We start from the raw sequence: 13,112 nt of genomic DNA, 5'->3' as shown, positions 1-13,112 counted from the left end.
CTTTTAGAATCACCATGGAAACACACCTCTGGGTGTGTTTATAAAGTCATTTCCAGAAATGCTTAACTTGAGGGAAGACCCATCCTGAGTGTAGGTGGCAGTACCCCAACAGCTTGGGACCCAGAGTGTCTGAGGAAGGAGCTGAGTATGAGCATTTATCTCTCTCTGCTTACTGCCTTTGGAAGCAGTGTGACCAGATGCTTCATGTTCTCACTGCTCTGCCATCCCTGCTGTAATGGACCGGATTCCCTGGAACTCCCTGGTGGCTCATCTTGGTCTCCCACTTGAGTGGATCTAGAATCAAGTAAAATTCTTGTATTTTGTCAGAGCGACTATGAAAGTCACTGTATTCCATAACCAATAGCTACAGAAGCCCTCTGAAGAAGGGTATTTAAATTAAGATGTGAGGCAGGCAAAGGAATAAGCCATGTGGATAGATGTGACCGAGAAATTGAGTGCAAAGGTTCCAAGGCAGAAATGTGACGGACATATTTCAGGAGAACCAAAGACGTGGGTGTGTTAGGATTGAGTAAGTGAGAGGAAGGAGAATAGAAGAGGTCAAAATAGGGGTGAACAGTGGGGAAAGGGGTGAGGCAAGGGTTATGGACCATCGTAAGGGCTTGGCATTCATGGATGAGATGGGTAGTCTTGCATGTTTTGAGCGAGAGATTATGGAGACTTTCTTAGTCTCTAAGCCCTTCTTCTTGTCTCCTTCAAAGGACATGATCTAACTGGCTTCTCTACTGGAGACAGACTAGAGGGGAATAAAGCAGAAGCTGGAGATAGAAGGCCACTGCCATAATCCAGGTAGAGGAGGAATGTGTTTGAGACCACATGGTACCAACACAAAACTGAAGAAATACAAAATCCAGATGCATGAAATACATGTTGAGGTCAGTGGGTGGATTAGATGTGGTATGTGAGCAAGACAGGAAAGTAGAGGCCAATGCTAATTTTGACTTGAGCATTGGGAGGAATGGGAGAGTTGCTTCTAGTGGAATTGAGACTGAAAAGAGTGGAGCTTGGAGTGAAGAGTGGGAGCCCGCTTTTGAAAGGATCAACCATGAGAGGCCATCAGCTATGGAGTGGGAACGCACAAGAAGAACTGCAATGTGCATTAGGCTGACATCCGGGGCTGAGACCAGCTAGGAGCCTGAGACTCATCAGCAGTGAGGTGGTGTCCAGATCCACCACTTAGATGAGATAACCAAGGTGGTCAGCATACGTCAGAAAAGGAGAGGCACCAGGTCTGATCCCGGTGAACGACCATGTTTAGAAGTCAGAAGATGTTGGGAACCCGCAGAAGAGGCTGAGGCGAGAAGGCTAGCCAGGTCAGAGAACACGGCATTCTGAAAGCTGAGGAAGAATACAAAGTGTGCTAAGACAAGGGGCCATCAGCCTTGTCGAACGTTGGTGGATCAAGTTAGACGAGAACCAAGACTTATCTGAAAATCTTGCAAACTTCACTTCTGATTCGTCATCCCCATTTTCTAGGTGAAATATGGGGGGAAAAAAAAGCAGTTGTGAGCTGAGCATGAAGGTGAAGGGAGAGTTATCGAAGGGCTGAGATCCGGATAAAACACCAGGAGAGCTCCAGGGAGATTTTATCAAAACAAATTGCCTCATCTGTGAAACCAGGGGAGCAAGGGAGCAAGCCGGCACTTACTCGGCTTAACTGGAGGCCAATATGGGAGGGTTACAAGAGGGGGTTGCAAACTTGCTTATTACACCATTTTCCCACCTCCTTCAAATATGAATTTCCTTCCTTCGTTTCTTCTTCTTTTCTATACTGCTCTCTTCACTGTCTGTAGAGCAGGTCTGTAGATGTGATGCCGTCTGCCACCTCAGCACAGTGAGGTTAGTAATGATTGCTCCCACTTCATGAGTGAAGATAACCAATGAAGAGAGTTTGTTACGTGCCCATGAGAATGGAAGAGTTGGGCTCTGAACTAGTTCTGTTCATCAGACTGCCTCAGTTACCCAAATCATCTTCTTCCACACTGGTACTGTTGCCTTTGTCTTGTCTTCCACCCACAGCAGCCTGTCTTGAAGACCCTTAACTTTCCTGCCCTGATAAGAGAGATGAACTTGTTGGATCCCCATTGACACCTAAGCGCGAGGACATGCACCCTAGTCCTCTTTCCTGCATCTCCATCTCTGAAGTCAGTTCTGGGCCACAGTCATTGGCTATTCATTGATGTATGTGTGGTGGGGGACAGGTCAAAATAGAATCTCACTTCCTCTCCACTCCTCCCTCATGCTTCCAACCTTAGTAGGGAGGAGACATTTGCTGAGAAAGAGTTAAGAGACAAAGATTTTCATAAGCAGAACAGCCCACTAAAGCTTGCTCTGAAAGTCTATATTAGTAAAGGAAAGTCTGGTGGTCTTGTGGCTGTTCTGCTATGAAAAACCACAGGACCTAAACTTTAAAGTCAGAGTTTCCCCTCCAGGCTAGAACTCTGTATTGTGATAGGGAGGGATGGGTATAAGGGTAAGAATTAGGTCATAGGGGTTGTGTGTGTGTGTGTGTGTGTGTGTGTGTGTGTGTGTGTGTGTGTGTTGGGGACATGGAGATGCCAAAGAAGATGGAGACTTCCTAGTGTCTGACCTAGGTAGCATTAAGCCCTCACATTCTGGGACCAGCAAACAGTGAGGACTATCAATAACACACACACACACACACACACACACACACACACACACTCACACTCACACATACACACATACACCTCTGACTATAGGCGTAACAAACAATATCATGGGCCCCAAACAACATCATGGGTCTACAATATCGATCAGTTGCTGGTATCGTCATCTTCCAGGTTTGTGGAAAAAGACTGAGAGAGGAAGAGACAAAACCCAAATAGGGTTAATGAACACAAGAACAAAGCTAGGATAACCTGGAAAATCCCAGTGTCTTCTTCCATCAGGACAGCAGGCAATCATTTCCTCATTCTCCAGACTGTGGGAGTCAATGTATTCTGGCATCGGGAGCAAGACAAAAATGACTCTTCATGATGGCCTCCTTGCCAGCCGACTGTGAAGGATGAAGGGAAGGGAGGGTGATGACCTCCAAAGATACCCCAAGACCTGAAAATCCATCATTGTTCACAGACAAGCCATTCTGAATTCTGTGCATTCTGTAGGTGACAGTGTATGAACAGCTCTGTTTTCTGAAGAGGGTCTGTTAGCTCCACCACCCGTCCATACTCCCTTCCCAGACAGACCATACTTTTCTCAATGGATCTAAGGCCAAATCTTGGCTTCAAGGGACCAACAGCATGCCAATAATAGCAGAGAGGAATTATGAATTGTTGTGAGATAATTTGATCTAACGAAGAGAGAAAAGGAGAGTCAAAGCCCGATAAGCCGGAGTTATCTATATGAAATCCAATTAACCTACAAAATTATTTCAATTTCTATTCTCATCCCAACCTCTTACCCTCAGAAACACACAGACACCTACACACAAAGCCTCACACATATAATCTACTTCTATCTTCATGGTAAGTGTCCTACTCTATCTGCTCATCATCTCAAAAACAAAACGAAAGGAATGCTCAAAGGGACAAAGAAGGGAAGCAGACAAACCCGAGCAGACGAGCCCAAGCCGTCCAAACGGCAACATTCATTATCCTGGTAATTATTTCACCACTGCCCTGCTTCTCTCCCTGTAATTTAACTGGTATAAGACAAATGCACCTATTCCCCCTAACAGCTTCTAAATTTACTCAACTGCTACTAGAGAGAAGGACTTCACCTCCCAATAATTGAATTTAAATAACATCCGATTCTGTGACGTCAAACATGATCTGCATAGTACACAAACCACAGGACTGGAGGGCTGGCGGGAAGAAGGAAGGTCATCCTTAACGTGCACATTCATAACTGTGTCCAGATTCCCAACAGCCTGAATGTGTACTCTAATGTCTGTTTGTCTTTCTGTCTAACTCATCTTGCCATCACTATCGTTACCAAAGGGCCACAATTAAAGGCTGATCTGGCGCGTTCCTCTGCCTGGCTCAGTAGCAAAGCCTAATTTAGATAAACCTTGAGTAGCTAGAACTGGGCTATTGCATGAGGTGGCCTGGGCCCATGTCCAAGGTTCCAGGCCATTACACTTCTCAGGAAGTTTCAGAGATGCCAGGTCACTGTGTTCTCTTTTTGTTCCAGAAACCAGGCCAAATCACCTGACAGGTTACGGGGGAAGTACAAAATTGTCCGTCCACCCCCCACCCCCATGCCCGCCCTGGGCACCCCGAATCAGTCCTCCATGATCCTTATACACTAGCAGAGGGGTGTGCAGCCTCACAAACTGCGAAATTCTTACGATGCTCCTTGGAGGCACTGTGGTGAAATTCGCCTAAAATTAATTTTCCTTCTCTGTGATTAATGCATCATTTGGAGTGTTGAGGGGAGCCAGTGGAGGTTGCAGGTGCAAACGAGCTGGAATCATGCATTACTTTCTGATGTTTCCGATCAGGGCCCTGGATTCTTAGGGTCCCCCCTGACTCCTTCAAAGAACAAAAGACCTTTCCCAGTGCGATCTCAGCTTCCCCGCTCTAGGGCTGGTGCCTCTGGGTTTAAGTGGTCTCTACCTCAATCCAATGTTTCCTGCGAGTTGAGGCCGCATCAAAATCACTTGAGAAGCTTGTTCAGTACCCCCATGCTGGCTGCAACCCAAAGACTCCAACTCCACGAAGACCCACTTAGAGCAAAATTGGCTAAGACTCACTTTCTAAAGCGTTGGACCAGATACTCATTAACAAACCTTCTGCCTCCTACACTACTTTGAGACTTTTATGTACACAAAGATTAAAAATAAGCACCAAGAATTAAAACTTACTGAGGACTCATTGTGAGCCAATCCCCGTCACAAGCTTTGAAATCTGGGTTCAAATACCAATTCTCTCACTTGCTGGGTGAGAGACATTGGACAAGTTATTCCTCTCCAAGCCCCCATCTGGTCTCTGTGTCTACACCGTCATACTAGTTTCTGTTCTTGTCTTCTCTCTTCCTAGTCCCTGCCTTTGAATATGTGTCAGCAGCCAAGCATTGTCCTAAGCATCTGCCATGAATGAGGTGGTATGGCATGGTTGATGAGGCCCTTGACTCTGCCATGTGCTACTTATGTGACCGTAGGCAAGTTTTCTTCGGGGTAAAGATACTTCCTGTATTCCGAGGTTTCTTAGAAGGATTTAATGGGGTAAGACACTATGAGAACTGCTTAGAACCCATGGAACACACAGGGAGCGTTCATGGTGGCACAATAACCATGCTCTTCCATGTATGCTGTTGTGGAACATTGGTTTATCCAGGCAAAGACGCGTTACATTTGTTCACGCTGCATTTGTTAACTATACAAAGATGTGTTGCATTTGCGTTCATTCAATAAAAATAACCTGGGCTCAGAGAGGTGGGGTTAGCAACTGGTTGACAAGGAAGTAGCGGGGAGGAGCTTGCTGGGGGGCGGGGTTAGTTGGGGTGGTGTGGAAGGGAGCGGCTTCCTGGTCTGGTCGCCAGCAAAGAGAGAAAGTTAGCCGGTTGCTGTCCTAACTCTCTAAGCTCTCAAGTTTTTCACCCTAGCCTTTGAATCTCAAGTTTTATTCGAATGACAGATATTTAGTGAGAACTACCTTTAGCGGCAGCCACAGAGCCATTGTCTGGGAGAACAGAACTCCCCACCCCGCCAGGCTACAGCTTTAACTGGCGGTCGGTGGCTAGTAGTTTAAAGCATAGCCACTGTAAAACAACAGTGTAGTCACCTGTACTGAAACTTTTCACACCCTCACTGAAGGAGGCAGTCACCAGCTCTACAAAGGAGAGCGCTCTGTCTTGAAAGTAGAGTTCACCAGCTTGAAACCTGTGGACCCGAAGGTGCTGTTAGCCAGGAATATGAGATTAGGCGGTAACTTGCCGGGAAGCTTGGAGTTTCCAGGTGTTGGATACCCACCCTGGCATTCTGAGAGGAGAGAAGAACCAAGCCGGGGCCCCAAGTCCTTGTTCACCCTCCTGCCTCCATGGCCCTCCTCTTTTCAGGACCAACGCTTCCCCACCCAAGTCTTCCTTTCATATTCATGAATTCTACCTGCTGTGTCGGTGGCTTGGGGTAAGTACTAAGTTATGGATGGTCACGGTCAGGATTCTTTCCCTTTCCTGGTTTGGGTTCAGTTTCGATCTTCTGTGTTCATGGGAAAACTGGAGGATAGAGGAAGCAAGGGCAAGGCAAAGGGCTATAAAAAAGGAAGAAGACTGGCCATGATCAAAAAGTGTGCTCTATTCACGCATGAAAATTGTAGCGGGAGCCACTAGTTTGTATAATTAATATGCATTAATAATTATAATTAAAAAAAGGAATTTAGCAATAAAAGAGAATTAAGAGAAAGATTTTTGCCTTGTAATCTTCCGCATGCTTTTTAAAGAGATTACAGTAAGCCTGTCTGTTGTTTGTCCATTCTTCCTGTATACCTGACTTCCTCCTCAAACCAGCCTCAATCATACTGCACTGAGATCAATGGTTCTCGACCTTCCTAATGCTGCAACCCTTTACTACAATTCCTCATGTTGTGGTGACCCCCAACCATAAAATTATTTTCGTTGCTACTTCATAACTGCAATTTTGCTACTGTTGCAAACTGTAATGTAAATATCTGATATGCAGGACATCTGATATGTGACCCTGAGGTTGAGAACCACTGACTTAGACAGATCAACCTGAAACCCAGGAGAGGTGTTGGCCTCCCCTAGGATGCTGCAGTGAGACAGAAAAGATTCTGCCCTGAGCCCTGTCCGGATTCTATGCTCCCAAGAGCAAGTCCCACATCCCGGCGGGACTGGGATGCCCATGCCAGCGTCTGCTGCAAACCCAGCGAGGCTCTTTTCACACCTCTCAGGAAAGCGTACTATTCCTGAAATCTTGGCTGCAGCTCCCTGTCAGCAGAAAGCATGCTAAGCGAATTTGAATGACTCTGGCATGTGAAGAGACTCCAGGCTGCTGGCTCCATGCTTCTGTGAAGCAGCTCCAAGTCGCTGGGGCTGTTGTTATCTTGGCAATTTTATTTTCTGTTTCAAAGAATCCTATAGTCCTTACTTCTCTCTCTCTCTCTCTCTCTCTCTCTCTCTCTCTCTCTCTCTCTCTCTCTCTCTCTCTCTGTGTGTGTGTGTGTGTGTGTGTGTGTGTGTGTGTTGGGGGGTGACTTAAAGGTATTCTTTCCTACCCCAGCCTCTGGTTAGACTGCCCCTAATCCCAACAAATAGAAGGAATCCAAGAGCCTCTCTTGCTTACCAGCACCTCCCAATGTCCTCTTTGAACATAGAAACCTGTATGGGGCATAGCTAATAGTGGACCAGGTGTAGGGATACAGCGGTGTGGGGGGACATTTACAGATCAGCACTGTTTCCCTCTAAGGACTGAGGACAGTCACCTTTCATGCACATACAGTAGCCTTGGGTAGAACACCACCTCTTAGTCCTCGTGGTGAAAATGCAAGATGTCCCCAGCCCAAGAACCATTCTCACGTGATGACACACACTCCAGACCCAGCCAGTGTCTCAGCTCTTGGCATGGTATTTTCTGCCTGTGTCTCACTTCATTGGGGGCTGATAAATAAAGTATAACTCCCTTTTACAGGCTTCCAATCTCTGTTAGATGACCAGGCCGTTCGGCGAGCACTTGTGACTGGCTCTTCTCAGACGTTTCTGGGACTTGGTGAGCCAGCCCACCTGCTTCTTCGTGGACTTTATGATTGTCTGACAGTTCATTCACTTTCCCCTCAGCCATCATCCATCTAGGCTGAGAGGCCCTATATTTAGATCCCATTCTCACATCATTGATCATTTCAGCCACTTTTTATAGACCCTTGATGGTCTTTAGGTTTTGAAGGCAAGTTTTCCAACTGCGTCTATGTTCCTGCTCAGAGGCTGGGATGGGAGAGGAAAGCGGTATCTTAAAACCGTGTAATGATTGATTACAAATTAAAATTTCCTCTAACTAAAGCTCCCCCATCACTGCCCCCCAAACAGGGACATAATATACAGCCTATTTTTAACTTGTATTTTCCAATCATACCTGTTCTATAAGAATCCCCCCAGTGATTTCCTGATCTCACAAATCATGTCCAGGTGTCCTTAGGAGAGAATCCTGGAATAGAATCACTCCTTCAAAGGGCATGGGCATTTCTAAGGCCATGGACACAGGTTGCCATGCTAGTCTTCAAACATGATCCTGCTGTTCACTAACACCAGAGTCAGTGTTTGCTGCTGTTACTCCATACTCAAGGCTGTGCCCCATCTCCATATTCTCCGAGCTATCGGTTGAGGATACTATAGCCATGACTCCAGAAAGAAGCCTCAGGAAATGCGGATGCTCTGTCTCTGTACCTTTCTTTGGCACGGGGCAGATTCCAGCTGTAAGACTCGGGCAGTGAGCAATGCGAGTGAAGGAAGTCTAGGAAAGGAGGGACTATTTCATCCACGAAAGGAGCACAACATACCTAGGCAGGGGAAACAAGGCAGGATCTCAGCCTGAGGGGATTGCCTTCTCGGAGGAACAGACAGAAGGCAGAGCTGATTTGAGAATGCCTACCCAGATTCCAAGATGGCAGCTATAGGGGTAAGCATTTGAGATGAAAGCATTTGGAATATGGAAGACCTGCCAGCCAGATAAGTGCCCACAATTACCCTTTACAATACCCAGATTCAGAGATTATTACAGTCTTCCCAGTAAAAAGCCTCATGTGACTGAGAGCCTGTGGTTAAAAGGTATTTTAATGGACCTGTGTCTTCCCCTGCAACAATTCCAGCCTTTTCTCTTTTTCCTTATGAATGGACAATGCCTAAACTCTGCCATTTATGAGCTCTGTCAGTCAACCCTAGCTGCTAACTATGCTTCTGCATTAGCACCCTCAAATCAAAAACTTAAACAACCACTCACAATTCTTCACAAATCTACAAAGTAGTTGAACGGTTCACCTGATACGGTTTGGCTGATCTTGACTGGATGTATTTCAAGGTCTCTGAATGGGCTAGACGTTGGCTGACCCAGGATGGGATGACCCCACTCAGATCCATGTGTCTTATATCATCTAGTAATACTGCCCAGCTTGTTGGCGTGATGCCGAGAGTTCCCACTGGCAAGAGAGGGCAGGACTTAGTCATCTCTGCTTTCATCAACTGTGCCGTGGGTCCACCACCCAAAGCAAGTCAGGTAGTTCTTTGGGAATGGATGGATGTGAATGGCCATAGCCAGAAGGAAGTGACAACAGAGAGGCCATTAATACAATCGCTCCACCACGTTAGATGGCCTTGGACAATTTCCTTCACTTGTACCTTAGTCCCATTATCTGTAAAAGTGCAGTTTTATAACAATTTCTCATTCTACTATATATAAAATGTGTGCCACATGATAAAATTACATTTTTATTCATTTCCTTCTCTCTTCATTTTCCATCATTTGAACTTTCTTTCCTTAAGCAAATGATCTTGATACATTACTTTCTGCATTCAGAGGTCTAATAGAACACTAAATGTTAGGTCTATGGCTTCTGTTGAATCCTCAGCTCTACCTGAGAGATAACGGGCCCCCAGCTCATCCTATTGATCTTGATTGGGGATATTAAAAAGAAGAGTCAAGAAGACTCTCCTCTTTTACTCCGGGGAACATCCGGTCCAGGGATGGTCTCTTGGTTCTCTGATCCAACTCTGCCACTAAGAGTGAGATATGAAGGGTTAACACATTTGGACTTGCTTGGGACTCTGAGTATAGGCAACAAGAGAGGAAACCTTCCATTTCCGAATTTAAATATGGGCTTGGGGGTAGAATAAATATTCTGGCCTCCCCTTAGCTGATCATGCTCTACAAGAGACTAATTGCAGCCAGCCAGTCCTGCTGAGGGGACCCAAAGCTGCCAGCTCCCTTGCTGGGAATGAAATAGAACTGTAATTGGCTGTGAAAGCATCATGGCAGGAGGTGCAGGGAAGGGTTGATCCTCACCCCCAAAGCAGGTGAGAAAAGCTTTGAGGGAAGGCCCAAAGGAGGTACATGGTAGCAAGCACCTGCCACACTTAGAGGTCATCTTGTCCCTGGACTATAGCCAAGGTGAAGGACCTTCTCATACAGCACACTCTTGGGTGCTTACCACAAGAACACCAAGCTTCTAAACCTTCTCCTCCTTGCTTCTGACTTTCCCTGGAAGAAGGAACACTCAGCAACTGTCACTAGTGTAACCACTCTTGTACTTCAGAGAGCGCTCCAAACACAAGCATCACCTCGGAGTGTGTGCGCACATGCCTATGGGCTAGCATGCCTGTGTGCTAGCATGCCTGTGTGCGCACATGCCTATGGGCTAGCATGCCTGCGGGCTAGCATGCCTGTGTGCTACCATGATGTGTGGTTCATTTGTGTGTTTCTGTGGTTTGAAGCAGTGGTCCCGCATTCCTCCACGACTGTCTCAGAGAGACATTAATACTTTCCCACTCAAATAAATGAATGTGATGGTGACTGGGGAAAGACTTGTTCTGGGTGGTGTGTGTGTTCTCTTATTGCAATTCCCGGAACACATGTAACAAAGGATGACAAGTGAAGGTCAATACATGTGTCCGTGACAAGCAAGACAATTCAAGCTTTCTCTCATGAATGTCCATATGGTTTTCAGGGACAGTTAGGCAGGTTGGTTAACGTCTTTGTGTCTTATTTCCTCACCAACAGGATGAGAGTGACAATAGTACTTATCTGATAAAACTGTAAAGAATAATGGGATGGAAAAAAGGAATAGTGTGATGGAAAGGTGCTTCGGACAGAGCAGAGACTCAACTGTGCTTCGCAGTCACTCAGAGTGAATATAGGTACAAGGAAGCGGGACTAACGAACTAACGATCGACCCGCCTAGAAACTGTTGACTTAGTCCTGTAGCGAACCTTGCAAAAACCAAGGCTGAGCTGTGAAAAACACACAGGTGCAGGCGGCCCTTTCAGAAAACTCTTCTTAATGAGATGAAAATTCAGAATTTTCGAGGAAACCTTCATTGATTGATATTTTAAAACTCAAAGCAATGAACCATCATTTATAACTGCTAAGCAGATTTATGTTTATTGTGCATTTGGACTTTTATTGTCAAACTTTTATTGAAAAGTCATCATAAATTCAGTTAGGAAGGGGAGCATTTCCTTTAAGGGGACCGTTGAAATGGCATTTTGTAACTTACAAAGGAATGACAAGCTTCTAATTTGTAACAAAAAATAAATAAAAAGGAAAGGAAAGCACATTTAGTTCCATTTTTCCTTCTCAATGTCCTTGTCCCCATTTATACTTCATGAGGAATAAGACATCTCTCTGGTATAAGCTCAGAATGTACCAATGAAAATAGAATGGTCAGAATAGACAATATGAATGACCAAGCAGTGCACCCTCTCTGCAGCAGTGATGACTTCAACCCCGCCCCCCAGAAGCAGAGTGGTGTCCGTAGCTTTAGGAAGAGCCCAAGGAAGAGGGCATTGAGTCCTGTCCTTTGTAAACAAAACAGGCCTTTCAGTATTAGAACCAAACTTTTACAAGTTAAGAGTTGTGGCATACACCTGTAATACCAGCAGCTGGAAAGCTGAGACAGGAGGACCACAAGTTCACGGCCAGTCTGGGCTACGTACTGAGATCTTGACTCTAAACTTAACAACAGCAGGGCTAGGGAGAGGGTTCCGTGGGTAGAGAGCTGGTTGTGCAAGCATAGGATGCGAGTGGGGATCCCGAGGACTCACATAAAAGCCAGGCACAGAGAGGCATGCCTGTGACCCTAAATGGAGACGGGCAGACCCCGGGGGCCTCCTGGCCAGCTGTTACAGCCATCGTGAGGAACTTGGGCTTTGGTGCGAGACTCTGCATCAAAAAATAACACAACAAACAGTAAAGGAGAAGACTTGATGTCAAACTCTGGCTTCCACTCACTCGCATGCACACATGTGCCCCCTCATACCCGTGAAGACAGAGGAAGGGAAGGGTATGGTAAGAGAGGAAAAGAACGAGCCATTCCTTTTCTAAACCCGGTCCTCAGACCACACTTCTGTGATCTTCAGGCCACTTAAAGAAGTCATGTGCCACACAAAGCAGTTCACCACCTCAAGGAATGAATCTTCTCACCCTTGCCCCTTGGGTAATAGGTTTAGGGGGAGCGGGTCTGTGAAGAGCCTACAGCTTTCCTGCTGTCCAAGGCACTGAAACAAAATAGATCTGTGATCCTTGGTTGGCTGGGAGTGAGGCTATGGGTGACATGAAGGCCTCAAGGGTGCTGATGCCCTAAGGGGGCACATCCCTGGTGGCATAAGGGATGAGGATCCTCTGGGAGCATGTGATGATGGTTCCTCTTCATTGTCAGCTTGACTGCATTTAGAATCACCATGGAAACACACCTCGGAGTCTGTCTGAGGGTGTTTCCTGAAAGGTTTAACTGAAGAGGGAAGACCCACTTTGGATATGGGCAGCAGCATCCCAGGAGTCAGCAAGCTGATTGCCGGCATGCGTCTCTCTACTTCCTGACTGTCACATGATGTGGCCAGCTGCCTCATGCTCCTGCCTCCGCAGCTTACCTGCCACGATGAACTGTATCCCCTTTACATAAACTTTTCTGCCCTTATGTTGACTCTTCTCTGGTATTTGGCGACAGCAACAACCTAGGTAGCTGATACAGAGCTGTGGACAAAGGCTTGGCTTTCAGTCCAGCCCCTCCACCTGCTGCACGGGAAAGACCATTTCTCTTTCTAAAGCTGCCATCTATTTATTGGTCAAAAGGAAGTGTCGGATTAATCATCTCTACTAGTCTCTGGCTGTTTCTGACTTTTTAAGAATCTATAAATTATACAAAAAGGTTCACAGATGGAAAAAACGGCCTAACGGCAGACGCCAGGAACTGCTTGCCGATAAACTAGGCCAGAGGCAGAGAGGCAGGGGTGCTTTGTAATTGAAGTGAGCACGTTGCTGGGCAGCTCAAGAGGTCACCTGGAAGTGGCACCAACAGCCACTTGTACCCATCCCAGAATACTGAAATAGGGGGCTTGAGAGACAGAGAGAGAGAGAGAGAGAGAGAGAGAGAGAGAGAGAGGGAGAGGGAGAGAGAGAGAGAGGATAT

General features: G+C 46.3%; 1 protein-coding gene across 2 annotated transcripts in view; it reads right to left on the bottom strand.

Moving 5' to 3' along the window:
- The window catches only part of Marchf4 (membrane associated ring-CH-type finger 4), a 120,093-nt gene that overhangs the window by 29,066 nt on the left and 77,915 nt on the right, over nt 1–13,112 (bottom strand). The window lies entirely within an intron of this gene.

Source organism: Peromyscus eremicus, chromosome 13 (assembly GCF_949786415.1).
Source record: "Peromyscus eremicus chromosome 13, PerEre_H2_v1, whole genome shotgun sequence".
NCBI lineage: Eukaryota > Metazoa > Chordata > Mammalia > Rodentia > Cricetidae > Peromyscus > Peromyscus eremicus.
Note: the sequence above shows the minus strand (reverse complement) of the source record. Positions and strands in the feature narration are given on the sequence as shown.